We start from the raw sequence: 13,462 nt of genomic DNA on the forward strand, positions 1-13,462 counted from the left end.
TCGAATCCCACGTCAATTCCTGTCAAGCGCCTTGGGGAATTTTATCATGTTGAAGGTGCTATGTAAATGCAAGTTGGTAGATTTGAATAACAGACGAAAAAATCCGCGCAGTTTCATTGGTCTGGGTCGATTGTCTTTTCACTGTTCAACTCCGCTTCCAGCAACTCGATCACATCCGGGATTTGGGAATTGAAGTTCCCCCGGGGATTTGGGATTTGAAGTTTCCCCCGTGGCAACGAGCAGTATGTCGAGAGCTAATTGCCGCTTTAAAAAACGGAGTTATTAAAAGGACAGGGGCACAGAGATTTAAGGTTTTGGGAAAGAGATGTGGTGGGGGGCGGGGGGGGTTGGGTGGGGGGTTGGACATGAGGAAGAACCTTTTTACAGAGCGAGGGGTAACCTGGGATTCACTGCCCACGAGGCAGACACGGAGCCGATGGCAGAGTTTACTGTGGGCGGCACAAATCCCAGAGGTGGATCCGGAACTGGGCAGCATTGCCGCTCTGGGCAACGTCCGAACATGGTGACGTGGCTGAGGTGGGAAGGAAGCCGGAAATGCCAGCATTAGCCGATGGCAGTCCGTGTGGGTGTCGGTTTAAAGGCCGTGTCTGGCCACCAAGGGCTTGGGACAACAATGGTTTATTCACACGTCTGAGCAGTTCGACATGCTCACACTCCGCCCGCGCTCCGGGCATAATCCCCGCACTCCTGTCACGTGACGCTTTAAGTTGCCGTGACATCACATTATCTCGTGACCACTTGGTCTACACTCTGAAAGCTGAAGTTGTTCTCCTTGTTGATCTGTAACTAAGCTGACTTTGTCCAGTACATTATCCTGTGCTTCTTGCTTCCCATTGCAACTATTTGAGCCTCTTTGTTCATTCCTCTTTCCGCGTCGTCGTCTGGGAATTTTGTGAAGATCAGAGTTCCATAGAATTCCTACAGAGCAGAAGGAGGCCATTCGGCCCATTGACTCTAAAAGAGCACTCTACCTGGGCCTATCGCTGTAACCCCACCGAACCCGCACATCTTTGGACACTGTCAGGCAATTTAGCCTTGATTTTCTTTTTTTAAAATTTAGAGTACCCAATTATTGGGCGGGATTCTCCCAACGGGCGGCTAGGTGCCAGCGTCGGAGTAAAGACGGGAGTGTTTTACTCCGTCGTGGGCGCCCGTTCCGGGACCCTATTCTGCGGCCCACAGGGGGCTAGGACGGCGCGGGAGCGGCCTCCGACGCCACGGCTGCCGAACCCGGCGCCGCGGGGTCCGCGCATGCGCAGTTGAGCCGGCGCCAACTAGCGCAGTGGCCTTCTTCCCCGCGGCGGCCCCAACGCCACATGGCCCAGGGCTACAGGAGCCAGCGCGGAGGAGAGGCCAGCCCGCCGATCGGTGGGCCCCGATCGCGGGCCAGGCCACTACAGAGCCCCCCCCGGGTCGGACCCCCCCCCCCCCCCCCACAGGCCACACCCGGACCCTTCAACACCGAGATCCTCCCGGCTCAGAGCAGGTTAGAACGGAGCCGGCGGGACTGGGCTTTTTGTTGACGGCCGCTCGGCCCATCCGGCCCGGAGAATCGGTGTGCCGGCCCATGCTGGCCAGGGTCAGAGAGTCGGTGCATACCCCGACCGGCGCCACGCCGACCACGCCGGCGTCGATGGCGCCGATTCTCCGCATTGCGAGGAATTGCATCCCGCCGCCGGGAAGGCATGGCGCGATTCGTGCGGCACCGATTCTCCAACCCGGCGGGGGGGCGGAGAATTCCGCCCCTTATTGTTTTTCCAATGAAGGGGCAATTTAGCGCAGCCAATCCACCCACCCCGCACATCTTTGGGTTGTGGGGGTGCGCCCCACGCAAACACGGAGAGAACGTGCAAACTCCACACGGACAGTGACCCAGGGCTGGGATTCAAACCCGGGCCCTCAGTGCCATAGTCCCAGTGCTAACCATTGCACCACCGTGCCGCCCTAATTTAGCCTTGAATTGATTTGATTTGACTTATTGCCACATGGACCGAAGTACAGTGGAAAGTATTTTTCTGCGGCCGAGGGAACGTACACAGTACGTACATAGTAGACAAAAGAATAATCAACAGAGAACATTGACAAATGGTACATCGACAAACAGTGATTGGTTACAGTGCGGAACAAGGGGCCAAACAAAGCAAATACATGAGCAAGAACAGCATAGGGCGTCGTGAATAGTGTTCTTACAGGGAACAGATCAGTCTGGCCAATCCACCCAAACTGCACATCTTTGGAATCCAAACCTCAGAAGGGTGCAGCATTACATCTTCCCCCGGAACCCTTCACCAGTGCAGGTGGGTTCCACTCAGTGGGTGGAATCCAGGGGAACCTGGAGGAAACCCACACAGACACGGGGAGAACATGCAAACTCCACACAGACGCACAGTTTCCACGTTGTGCTTGTGCGGCGTGAAATCTCTTCCAGTCCATTTTGAAACGACACCCAGAGCAGTCTGCAGTGACTCGAGGGTCGCTGAGTGTTTCTTGTGTCTCTGCAGCTTTGAGGAGTTATCGTTAGTTCAGAACACCAGCCTTCAGCTGCGAGCCTGGAAGAGTTGAGCAGAAGATCTCGAGCCATCATTGGCTCTAATCACGTCTTCAGTGTCTGCAACCTGCTGATGGCAGGGGAATGGGACAGGGCCCACAGAGATGGTCCAGCAATCCCTACATGTGGGCTTTCCTCAAGGTGGGCCAAGAACAGTGGGGGGGGGGGGGGGTCTTGTTCCCAACTGAGAGGACAGTGGGGGGAGGGGGGGGGGGGAGACCCACAACAACTGTGGGACCCAGCAACACAGCTGTACCCAATGCTGGAAGGAGCTCAAAGGTGAGTGTGAGTGAATGATGATTAAGGTGTGGCTGCCAGGTGGGTCACATACAATGGCTCTCAACCTGGACAGGGACTGTCCAAGTGGACAAATGAACAATATCCTCCAGCCTCAGGAGGAGTGGCGGTATGGAGGTGATGGAGGTGTGTCCCTCGGTGCCAACGTCCGATGAAGGTGACACCTAGGAGGACTCCTCGTGGACCTGAGGGAAGTCGGGCGAGGAGGCGGATCTTTGATCAACGTCTCACGGCTCGCTCTCCCCTCCCTCCAGGGCGCCATGGAAACAGGTGGAGGTGTGGCAGAGCTGAGAGGCTGGGCAGCCATTGGAGTGGAGGTTCGCAATTTGGACCCAGGGAGAAGGGCAGCCCGGCCCTGCTGGAAAGACCTGAGTGACGGACACCGAGGGTGAATGGCCTGAGACTCGGAGTCCCAGCACAGAAAGGACGTCTGCAGCAGGCATTGATGGGAGGGGCAAACTGAATTTGCAGGAGTCTGCACTCGAAAGGGGCAGTATTCTGCCTCGCCAGAGACCTTTGAGAGAGAGGGTATCCAAACCTCCGAGGGTGCATCTTCCCCCACTCCCTTCACCAAGACAGAGAGGTTTCACTCAGTGGGCATGTGGCTGTCAATCAGTTTAGGGTCACACGCTGGTGAGAACCTCACTGAGGAGCAGCCAAGAAGCCTGACGGTCGGAGGACCATTAGAGATCGTGCCCAGGTTGAGTCGCAGGCTGATGACGTGCTTCTATTAACAGCCACACTCAATCTGCTGGAGTTTCAGCGCAGAACAAGGCAGCGTCAAGCAGAGGCTGCCAGAGGCTATGTCGAGCCATGCGTGAACGATGAAACTCTGTCACGTCTCAGGTGTGCGAGCTCCTTGGCGAGGTGATGGAGAGCCAGACCCTGCAGACCAGGCAGGGCTGCCGGACATGCGCTCGGACTCGCATGCCATCAGTTTGAGTGGCCAGGAAAGAGAGGAACTGGGCACTTGCCGCCTCCTCCAGCCGCCCCTCCATCTCTGGTAGGCAGTGAGGTGCTATTGCACCACTCTGGGAAGGGGGCCTGACACATCTGGAGGTGTGGTATTATTATGAATGAATGCAATGCAAGAGTTAATGAAATGTTCACAGGCAGCCACTAGAGGGAGCTAATCCCATAAGTATATAAGGGATGGGGCTGAACCTCGTGGGTCAGAGATGGTGAAGAGGAGAAGATAGAAGAACATTCAAACAGAAAAATAAATGAGGCTTGAGAGAGAGAGTGCAGTTGTGTACTTGAGAGCTCTGCAATTAGATATAGCATAGTTTAACATAAAAACCTTCTACTTTAGGAATGTGAACGAATCTTAGTTAGTAGTGTAATATATATATAGTTTTGTTTATTAACAAAGCTTGGTGTTCTTTATTCAACACTACGCATCCAAGCGACCCGGGTGAAGCAAAATAGAGAACGCATCTGGAGGCTCCTCTCAACGCGCTCCGAGGGGGTAAACTCTCCTCAGCCCGACTACCTCCCGTGACCTCACTGCCTCCAGTGGAAGTGGCCACAGAGGAGGCAGCTGCTCTGGTGTAAGAGCCCCTCAACATCCTGGGGTCCCCCAGGGCTCAGGCAGCAAGAGGACGCCCGCCAAGGTCATCGCAGGTCATGGGAATCCTGTCCGACATCCTACCTCCAGCTCACCTGCAGATGCCAGAGTCAAACCTCATCCAAGAAGAAATGCATTAGAAAGAGCACCTGGACAGACCTGGGTGGCACTGGTGTTTAAACCCCTGATTGATATTTCATTAAATGGTGCTTGTGAATTTATTCCTACATCCTGTATTCAGGGATTAAGTTTTCAGAATGACAATACGAACCCTTGGAGGTTTATGTAACTGTTAGTTCTGGGTGAAAGCAGATTGTGGCCATCTTTGTGTGAATGGAGCGTTGGATTTGGAGATGGTTGGATAATGGACAGTGGTGAGTAACATGTCTGATCGGATGTGGGGGAGACGTGATCTGTTGGTGTCTACAGCCAGCTCAGGGTCCGGAGATCTGCTGGAAATGGTGTGAATGAGGTTGTCACCCGCCTCCCGAGTGGACTATCTCCAAGACCATGGCTTCTGGTGCAGGTGGTTGATGTTGTTGTCCTGTCTCCTCGCCCTCCTCCCCCACACCCTCCTTGTTAAGTGTGGATCGAGACTCCTCCACAACCTCTCGTTGTAAGGCCTCAATCCTCTGCTGCACAAGGTTATGACGTGCGCGACAGATTCCGGAGACCCTCACTCGGTCATGTTGCAGAGCTCCTCTGAAACTGTCCCGGGGACAGAACAGCATCCTGAGCAGGTTTATTGTCTGTGATCGTGACCTGGGCTGGCCTGTGCCAGGCATTGTCCTGCTCCTCAGCTTCAGTACGAGGGTTTGCCACTGGCGACAGTAGCCAGGGTCTTCCCTCTCACCAAGGATCCATCCGTGGCAGCATGAACAAAGGTGGCAGCTGGGAGTGCTGGAGGATATATTGCATCATGAGGTCCCCCCGGGGAACAGGCGCACACCTGCAGCTTGGTCACATACCAGCTGGACATTGATAGAGCACTAGCTCATCCTGTGGATGAAGGATAGTCTGCAGGATAGTCTGAGGGAGCTTTGATGGCCACGTGGATGCAGTCGATTGCACCCTGTGGGGAACCTGCACCCTGAAGCAAATAGACTTCCCAACCTGGTCGTCAGTGTCAGTGTGGAATTGCACAAACTATCCAACTCACTTGAACAGAACAATGGTGACTTCCCCAACACAGTGGGTGCGTTCTTTTCCGGGATATCCTGCACTGCGTCCCCGTGGTTCCTTGGAAAGAGCTGGAGGGGCAGAAATTCAGTATTGCGGTGATTTGCAATGGCACTGGCATCGGATGTCCACCCAGACCCATTGGTCACGGGTCACTCTGCAGCTTCGTGGAGAGTTCCGTGACGGCTGCCCTTGAGAGGCGCAGTCTTGCCTGTCACTGGAGCTCCGACATCTACAGTACGTGGCACAGGCTATCTCTGATCGCTCTCCTGCTCCCGTTGCCCACTGCATTTTGATACGGCCCATCCAGCCGTGGACTGCGCCTCTTGCTGCTCCTTCTGACCCAGTAATGGCGGCTCAGGGGCTGGTATCTCCTCCCACACCATTTGTGGGTCCAGGTAGATCCCTAGCTTTGGATGATACCGCCCCCCCCCCCCCTCCGCACTCTTCGCTGGCAGCTTCCCTTTGGGCAGGTGAAGCCCCCTCAGCTTTTCAGCGGTATCTCGCCCCTTCACACATTTACAGCTCTCCTCTCTCCCTTTGAAAAATGTTTGCGTTCCACTGGAAGACAGATACAAAATGGCTGACCTGGATTGTCGGAGGCAGCATGGTGGCGTAGTGGTTAGCACTGCTGCCTCACAGCGCCAGGGACCCAGGTTCGATTCCAACTTCGGGTGACTGTCCGTGCGGAGCGTGCACGTTCCCCCCGTGTCTGTGTGAGTAGCCTCCGGGTGCTCCGGTTTCCCAATCTACCCTTGCAGCCCCATAACCCCACCCAACCTGCACGTCTTTGGGCACTAAGGGGCAATTTGTACCATGGCCAATCCGCCTAACCTGCACATCTTTCGGGACTTGTGGGAGGAAACCGGAGCACCCGGAGGGAACCCCACGCAGACACGGGGGAGAAACGTGCCGGCTCCGCACAGACAGTGACCCAGCGGGGAATCGAACCGGGGTCCCTGGCGCTGTGAGGCAGCAGTGCTAACCACTGTGCCACCAGGCTACCCACTGTTCCCCCGTGCCGCGCCTGATGCCATTTATATCAAGAGACTGCAGGAAAATATGGAAAATATCTCTGTGACCCCCCCATACCCCCCACCCCTCCCACCCCCCCCCCCCCACCACCCCCCCCCACCCCCCCCCCCCCCCACCCCCACCCCCCAAGCAATCAAAATCCAGTGTGCAAATGAGTTCATCAAAGTGAACAAAGAACAAAGAACAAAGAAATGTACAGCACAGGAACAGGCCCTTCGGCCCTCCAAGCCCGTGCCGACCATACTGCCCGACTAAACTACAATCTTCTACACTTCCTGGGTCCGTATCCTTCTATTCCCATCCTATTCATATATTTGTCAAGATGCCCCTTAAATGTCCCTATCGTCCCTGCTTCCACTACCTCCTCCAGTAGTGAGTTCCAGGCACCCACTACCCTCTGCGTAAAAAACTTGCCTCGTACATCTACTCTAAACTTTGCCCCTCTCACCTTAAACCTATGCCCCCTAGTAATTGACCCCTCTACCCTGGGGAAAAGCCTCTGACTATCCACTCTGTCTATGCCCCTCATAATTTTGTATACCTCTATCAGGTCGCCCCTCAACCTCCTTCGTTCCAGTGAGAACAAACCGAGTTTATTCAATCGCTCCTCATAGCTTATGCCCTCCATACCAGGCAACATTCTGGTAAATCTCTTCTGCACCCTCTCCAAAGCCTCCACATCCTTCTGGTAGTGTGGCGACCAGAATTGAACACTATACTCCAAGTGTGGCCTAACTAAGGTTCTATACAGCTGCAACATGACTTGCCAATTCTTATACTCAATGCCCCGGCCAATGAAGGCAAGCATGCCGTATGCCTTCTTGACTACCTTCTCCACCTGTGTAGCCCCTTTCAGTGATCTGTGGACCTGTACTCCTAGATCTCTTTGACTTTCAATACTCTTGAGGGTTCTACCATTTGAGGGCCAACAGCCCCTCCATGAACGGAGGGGCTGTTTAGCACAGGGCTAAATCGCTGGCTTTGAAAGCAGACAAAGGCAGGCCAACAGCACGGTTCGATTCCCGTAACAGCCTCCCCGAACAGGCGCCGGAATGTGGCGACTAGGGGCTTTTCACAGTAACTTCATTTGAAGCCTATTTGTGACAATAAGCGATTTTCATTTCATTTCATTTCATGTTGAGGAAGAGAAGGTACCATATTCGGATATAGGGAGGACCATGGCACACTGCACCAGTTCATGGCATTGTCCATCCAGTTGTTGTATGGATCAGATATCTACCGAGGACCCTGCACCGATTTCACCAAATACCTTTCGGCACCCTCACACTCAATCAATCACACTGGGGTTTGAAGCTGCGATCAAGGTTAGCAGCTCAGATTGGTCTCATATCTCATTGAAACATATACATCTCTTTAGGGGTTTGGCAAGGGTCGATGCGGAGAGGCTGTGATGCAACCATCAATTCACTCGAGACAAGAGTAAAAGTAAACCGTGGCTTGAATCAACTTAGAACAGCGCCTGCCTGCGGCTGATACAATACTGTGCGCCGCCCACAGGTCGACTGCTCTTTATACCCCCCTCAAGGGGAGGAGCCATGGGCGGAGCCCATACGTGTCCCAACATGTTCCCCTATGGATGATGCCATACAATGGCCCACAGGTGGAGCCCACAAGGACAACAACATAGCACAGATGCAAATACAAAGGCAAAGCGTGGACTCAAGGCTGCCCGTGGGAGCTTGCTGTGCACAAAATGGCTGCCGTGTTCCCTTCATCACAACAGTGACTCCACTTCAGAAAGTAGTTCATTGGCTGTCAAGAAACATGTGACATGCTGCGGTGGTGATGGGTCCTAAGAAACGCAAGTCTCCCTTTGTAACTTTAATTATTATTTTACTTCAATTATTTAAAAGTTATTTAATTAATTAAATTGAATCAATTTAATTTCGAATTATTTAATCTATATTTTATTTATTTCTTCACCACTTTAATTCCTCCAACAAGGTGGCTGAGCAAAAACAGGCTAAAACGTGGAAGTATTTGCATCAAAGATGTTCTAGTGGATGAGAAGCTGGTGTTTTAACCCCTCACCCTGATAGGGTGACAGAAGTTTGTATCGTCATTAAACCTGGGGTGGGCCTTTCGAGCCGTTAACCCTGGTGGGGTCTGACTGTCCTGCTGACGGTGCACCCCCCCCCCCCCCGCCACGGATTTCCTGGGGATACCCAGTTCAATGGGATACCCCGCTGCTGACGATGGGGTTCCTGGTGAACCGCCCTCCGCTGCCACGCACGCGCTCGGACGGGGTAGAGGAACACGCCCAGGATTTTTGTCAGTGTTTTGATTATTTATTTTTCTTCTCTGCAGGCGGAGTGCGACCTTCAAACTGCAGAGGAAGCCACCAGATAGAAATAAAAGCACCAAGTCCCCAGTCAGCAAGAGCTTTGCAAAACCCGTGTCGAGCAACGCATTTCCAAAATCAAGTTCCTAAACCACAAGCAAGTTTAGCAAAGAGCGGGGAGCAATTTTTCAATGTTTATCTTCGTTTCACTTTCCAGAAAATAAAACTGGCTTCTCACAGTCAATCCCGCAGAATGTCAATCACAGTGTCAGCCGTCTGCGACAATATTCACGGCAGCAACTCGCCAAGGCTCCTTCGACAGCACCTTCCAAACTCGCAACCTCTACCACCTAGAAGGACAAGGGCAGCAGATACCTGGGAACCCCACCACCAGGAGGTTCCCCTCCAAGTCACTCACCACCCTGACTGGGAAATATATCGGCCGTTCCTTCACTGTCGCTGGGGCAAAATCCTGGAACTCCCTCCCTAACAGCACAGTGGGTGTACCTACATCACATGGATTGTGGTGACTCAGAAATGCAGCTCTCCACCACCTTCCCAAGGGCAACTAGGGTTGTGCAACAAATGCTGATCTAGCTGGTGGTGCTGAAAGAATAAAAAGGAAGATTAAAATGGAGTTTGATCGACGTGTTGTCTGCACAAGTAGATGGTTGATTGTGGACTGTAAGGTCAGTCTGGGAGGGGGAGCAGTGGGGATTGAACTGGCCTGACCCTGTGATAACCTTGTTGATAAAACGCTGAGGCTGCTGTGAGTCAGTAGCTGGCAGAGGGGCCCGAGGTCATCGACGCACGTCACAGCTCGCAATGCTGTGAAAAGTGTTGTAACAGAGGCAGCAGCACATGGGGTCGATCCATCCTGGTTTGCAACTGATTCACAAACGGGCAGCACGGTAGCACAGTGGTTAGCACAGTTGCTTCACAGCGGCAGGGTCCCGGGTTCGATTCCCGGCTTGGGTCACTGTCTGCGCGGAGTCTGCACGTTCTCCACCGTGTCTGCGTGGGTTTCCTCCGGGTGCTCCAGTTTCCTCCCACAGTCCAAAGATGTGCGGGCTAGGTGGATTGGCCGTGCTAAATTGCCCTTAGTGTCCAAAAAGGTTGGGTGGGGTTACTGGGTTACGTGGATGGAGTGGGCATAAGTAGGGTGCTCTTTCCATGGGCAGGTGCAGACTCGATGGGCCGATTGGCCTCCTTCTGCACTGTGAATTCTATGATTCCAATTCTATAATCACTGACCTATCGGGGAACCGATGGTATTGGGCGCAGCGTTGATTTTACAGCCTGTCTGATTTTACACCACGTCGTCAACAGATGCTGGGTGGGAAAGTTAAGAAGCATTCCGCCTAATCCCATAGCATTCCCGGACAGAGAGCGAGATTAGAATTACCCCCCCCCCCCCCCCCCCCCCCCCCCCCAACCACCCCGACCCCAACAGATATTCAATTATCGGTCATTGTTTGAAATGCTTTGTGAAGAGAGCATGTGTGATACCTCTGAGTGTCAGATCACAACACCAGTCTGGTTTAGCACAGGGCTAAATCGCTGGCTTATAAAGCAGACCCAGGCAGGCCAGCAGCACAGTTCAATTCCCGTAACAGCCTCCCCGAACAGGCGCCGGAATGTGGCGACTAGGGGCTTTTCACAGTAACTTCATTTGAAGCCTACTCGTGACAATAAGCGATTTTCATTTCAGTCTGTGATTCTGTTTAAAGTGCACAGAGTTTTATTGACAGGGATGGTTTCCGTGCGGTGAGAGATATTTGGATGAAGGGAGTAGAGGAGGGGGCGGTGCGAATGTTTCAACACAGTTTTGTAAGGGCAACGAAGATTCCACCCCGAGTTGGTCAAAACAAAAACTTACTTTATTTTACAATCACCATTATTTACCGCTCCATTTAGTTTCCTCCTGGGTCTTACTGGCCAGCTGTAGTTAATCCTCCCTACCCCGTAAGACCGGTGAGGGGTCTAACATGCAGGAAGTTGTGCCCTGGAAGGTGCTTTCTGGAAGGCCAACGGGAGCAGATTCAATAGGAACTTTCAAAAGAAACAGGATCAATATTTGAGAAGGGGACATTCGCTGGGCAGTGGGGAAAGGGAGGATTGGGTCGAAATGGGTAACTCTTTCAGAGGGTCAGCACAGGAATGATGGGCCATGTGGCCACCTGTTGTGTTGTGCAATGATTCTATGATTATGGCTCTGGGTTTGAGCAACTCAATGCGTGAATTGTCCCTCAGTGGTGGCAAGCAAGAGGGCGGAGAAAGATAGGATAATGAGAGCAGGCGATAGCGAATGGAGGAGGAGGTGGGGGGAGCAAGAAAAGAACGGGCTCAGAGAGAGCTTTAACTAATAACTCCAGGAAGTCCTTGAAAAATCTTTCCACCTGTCTCAGTAACAAAGCTGATTACTGTTGGGTGTTTTTTTCTCGTTCATTTATGGGATGTGGGTGTCGTCGGCTGGGTCAACGTTGCTACCCTCGAGAAGGTGGTGGTGAGCTGCCTTCTTGAACCGCTGCAGTCCCTGAGCTGTAGGTACACCCACCGTGCTGTTAGGGAGGGACAGCCAGGATTTTGACCCAGCGACAGAGATTCTGGGGGGTAAGATTTGAATAAAGAGTGTGACACTCGGTGATATGACCGATGCCGAAACATTTCTTCCATTGAACACACAAGGCAACCGGGCATAAGGTTGGGAAACTGATATTCAGATGCAAATATGTTCATCTTCTGATCCAATTTGGTGACAGTTACTGATCGAATCTTAACAAAATATAGCAGACACATGGCGATGTAATTCTGTACAAGGTGCAGTGACTTTTCTATTTTGAATTCTGTACCTCCTTCAGATCACAGTGTAGCAAAATGACATCCACCATCCCATTTCACGCCTGTCAATCTCTTACCATTGTAATAAAGCTTTCATCCCCATTAGCATTGCATTGCCAGTTCTTTGTATGTATATTGAGATACCCTCAATTCCAACTCGAGAGAGATGGTTGGTAATACAAAGTCTTTAATTACCAGAGAACCAGACAGCTGCGGAGAAGTGTGCTCACTGCACGCTGCCCACTGGACATTACCTTATATATGGCTCCTTGGGGGGTGGAGCCGGAGGCGGAGTCCCCCAGGATTCCAAGCCCAGTCTTAAAGGGATCATTACATTAAGGGTACAGTTATCATTCATCACATATATATATACAGATATCAGGTGCTCGGATCTATTCAAAGGGTGAATATTGAGTGAAAATAGTGCAGTAACCCCACCACATTATAATCCTTGCTGTGACCACAGCTGCCACACTGAGAATGGTTCTGGTCGCCTCACGGTAGAGAGGGTATCACAGTTATTGAAAAGGATATAGAACAGGGCAAACAGAACGATTGAGGGGACTGGATTGTGAGGGCAATTCTGCAAATTGGACAAGTTCTCAGTGGACAAAAGGCAGCTGTGAGGCGATTTGGTTGCTGCATCAAGGGTTTGAAAGGGATTGGATAATGTTGCGATGACCGACTGTTACACCAGAGGGTGGCGGGGGGGGCAGATTGGTGGGCAGGACCGTGATCTCGGAACGATTTCTGGGTCCCAACCCGATTGAGGCAGACGTCGCCCCACTTGGCAGTTAATGGCCTGGAGGGGGATTTCTGTTGAGGGAAGGGAAAGTGAAGGAGGAGGGGAGGGAGGAGGGGAGAGTGGGGGATGGTGACACTTGGCTGAGATACTCAGTCCTGATCGTTGTGAGAATTACACTTGTAAATGTAACATTGTTACACATGTACACATAACATTATGATACAGGTACCTATAACATTGTTACACGTGTTTAAGTAATATTATGATGCATGTCCAGTATCATTGTTATACATGTGCATGTAACATTGATTACACACGCATATGTAAAATTGGGACATGTGCTTTTGTAACACTGAGCCACATACCTGTAATATAGTTATAGTTACACTTACCTGTAATATAGTTACACAGGGCAGCACGGTAGCACAGTGGTTAGCACAGTTACTTCACAGCACCAGGGTCTCAGGTTCGATTCCCGGCTTGGGTCACTGTCTGTGCGGAGTCTGCACGTTCTCCCCGTGCCTGCGTGGGTTTCCTCCGGGTGCTCCGGTTTCCTCCCACAGTCCAAAGACGTGCAGGTTAGGTGGATTGGCCATGATAACGTGCCCTTAGTATCCAAAAAGGTTAGGAGGGGTTATTGGGTTAAAGGGGATAGGATTGAAGTGAGGGCTTAAGTGTGTCTGTGCAGACTCGATGGGCTGAATGGCTTCCTTCTGCACTGTATGTTCTATGTTCTATGTACATGTAACATTGGTAAAAATGAGCAGGTAACATTTTTACACGTGTATGTGTTGATTCCCAAATTTCTTTCTCCGTCAGTCTGGCCTCAATAAAAGTTGAGATGGATTCGCACGTAAAAAGAAGTTATTTATTTAGCTTGCAAGCTTAATTCATCTTACAGAAACATAAGAGACATCCAGTCTCCTA

The sequence above is a fragment of the Scyliorhinus torazame genome, chromosome 22 (assembly GCF_047496885.1).
Source record: "Scyliorhinus torazame isolate Kashiwa2021f chromosome 22, sScyTor2.1, whole genome shotgun sequence".
Classification (NCBI taxonomy): Eukaryota; Metazoa; Chordata; class Chondrichthyes; order Carcharhiniformes; family Scyliorhinidae; genus Scyliorhinus; species Scyliorhinus torazame.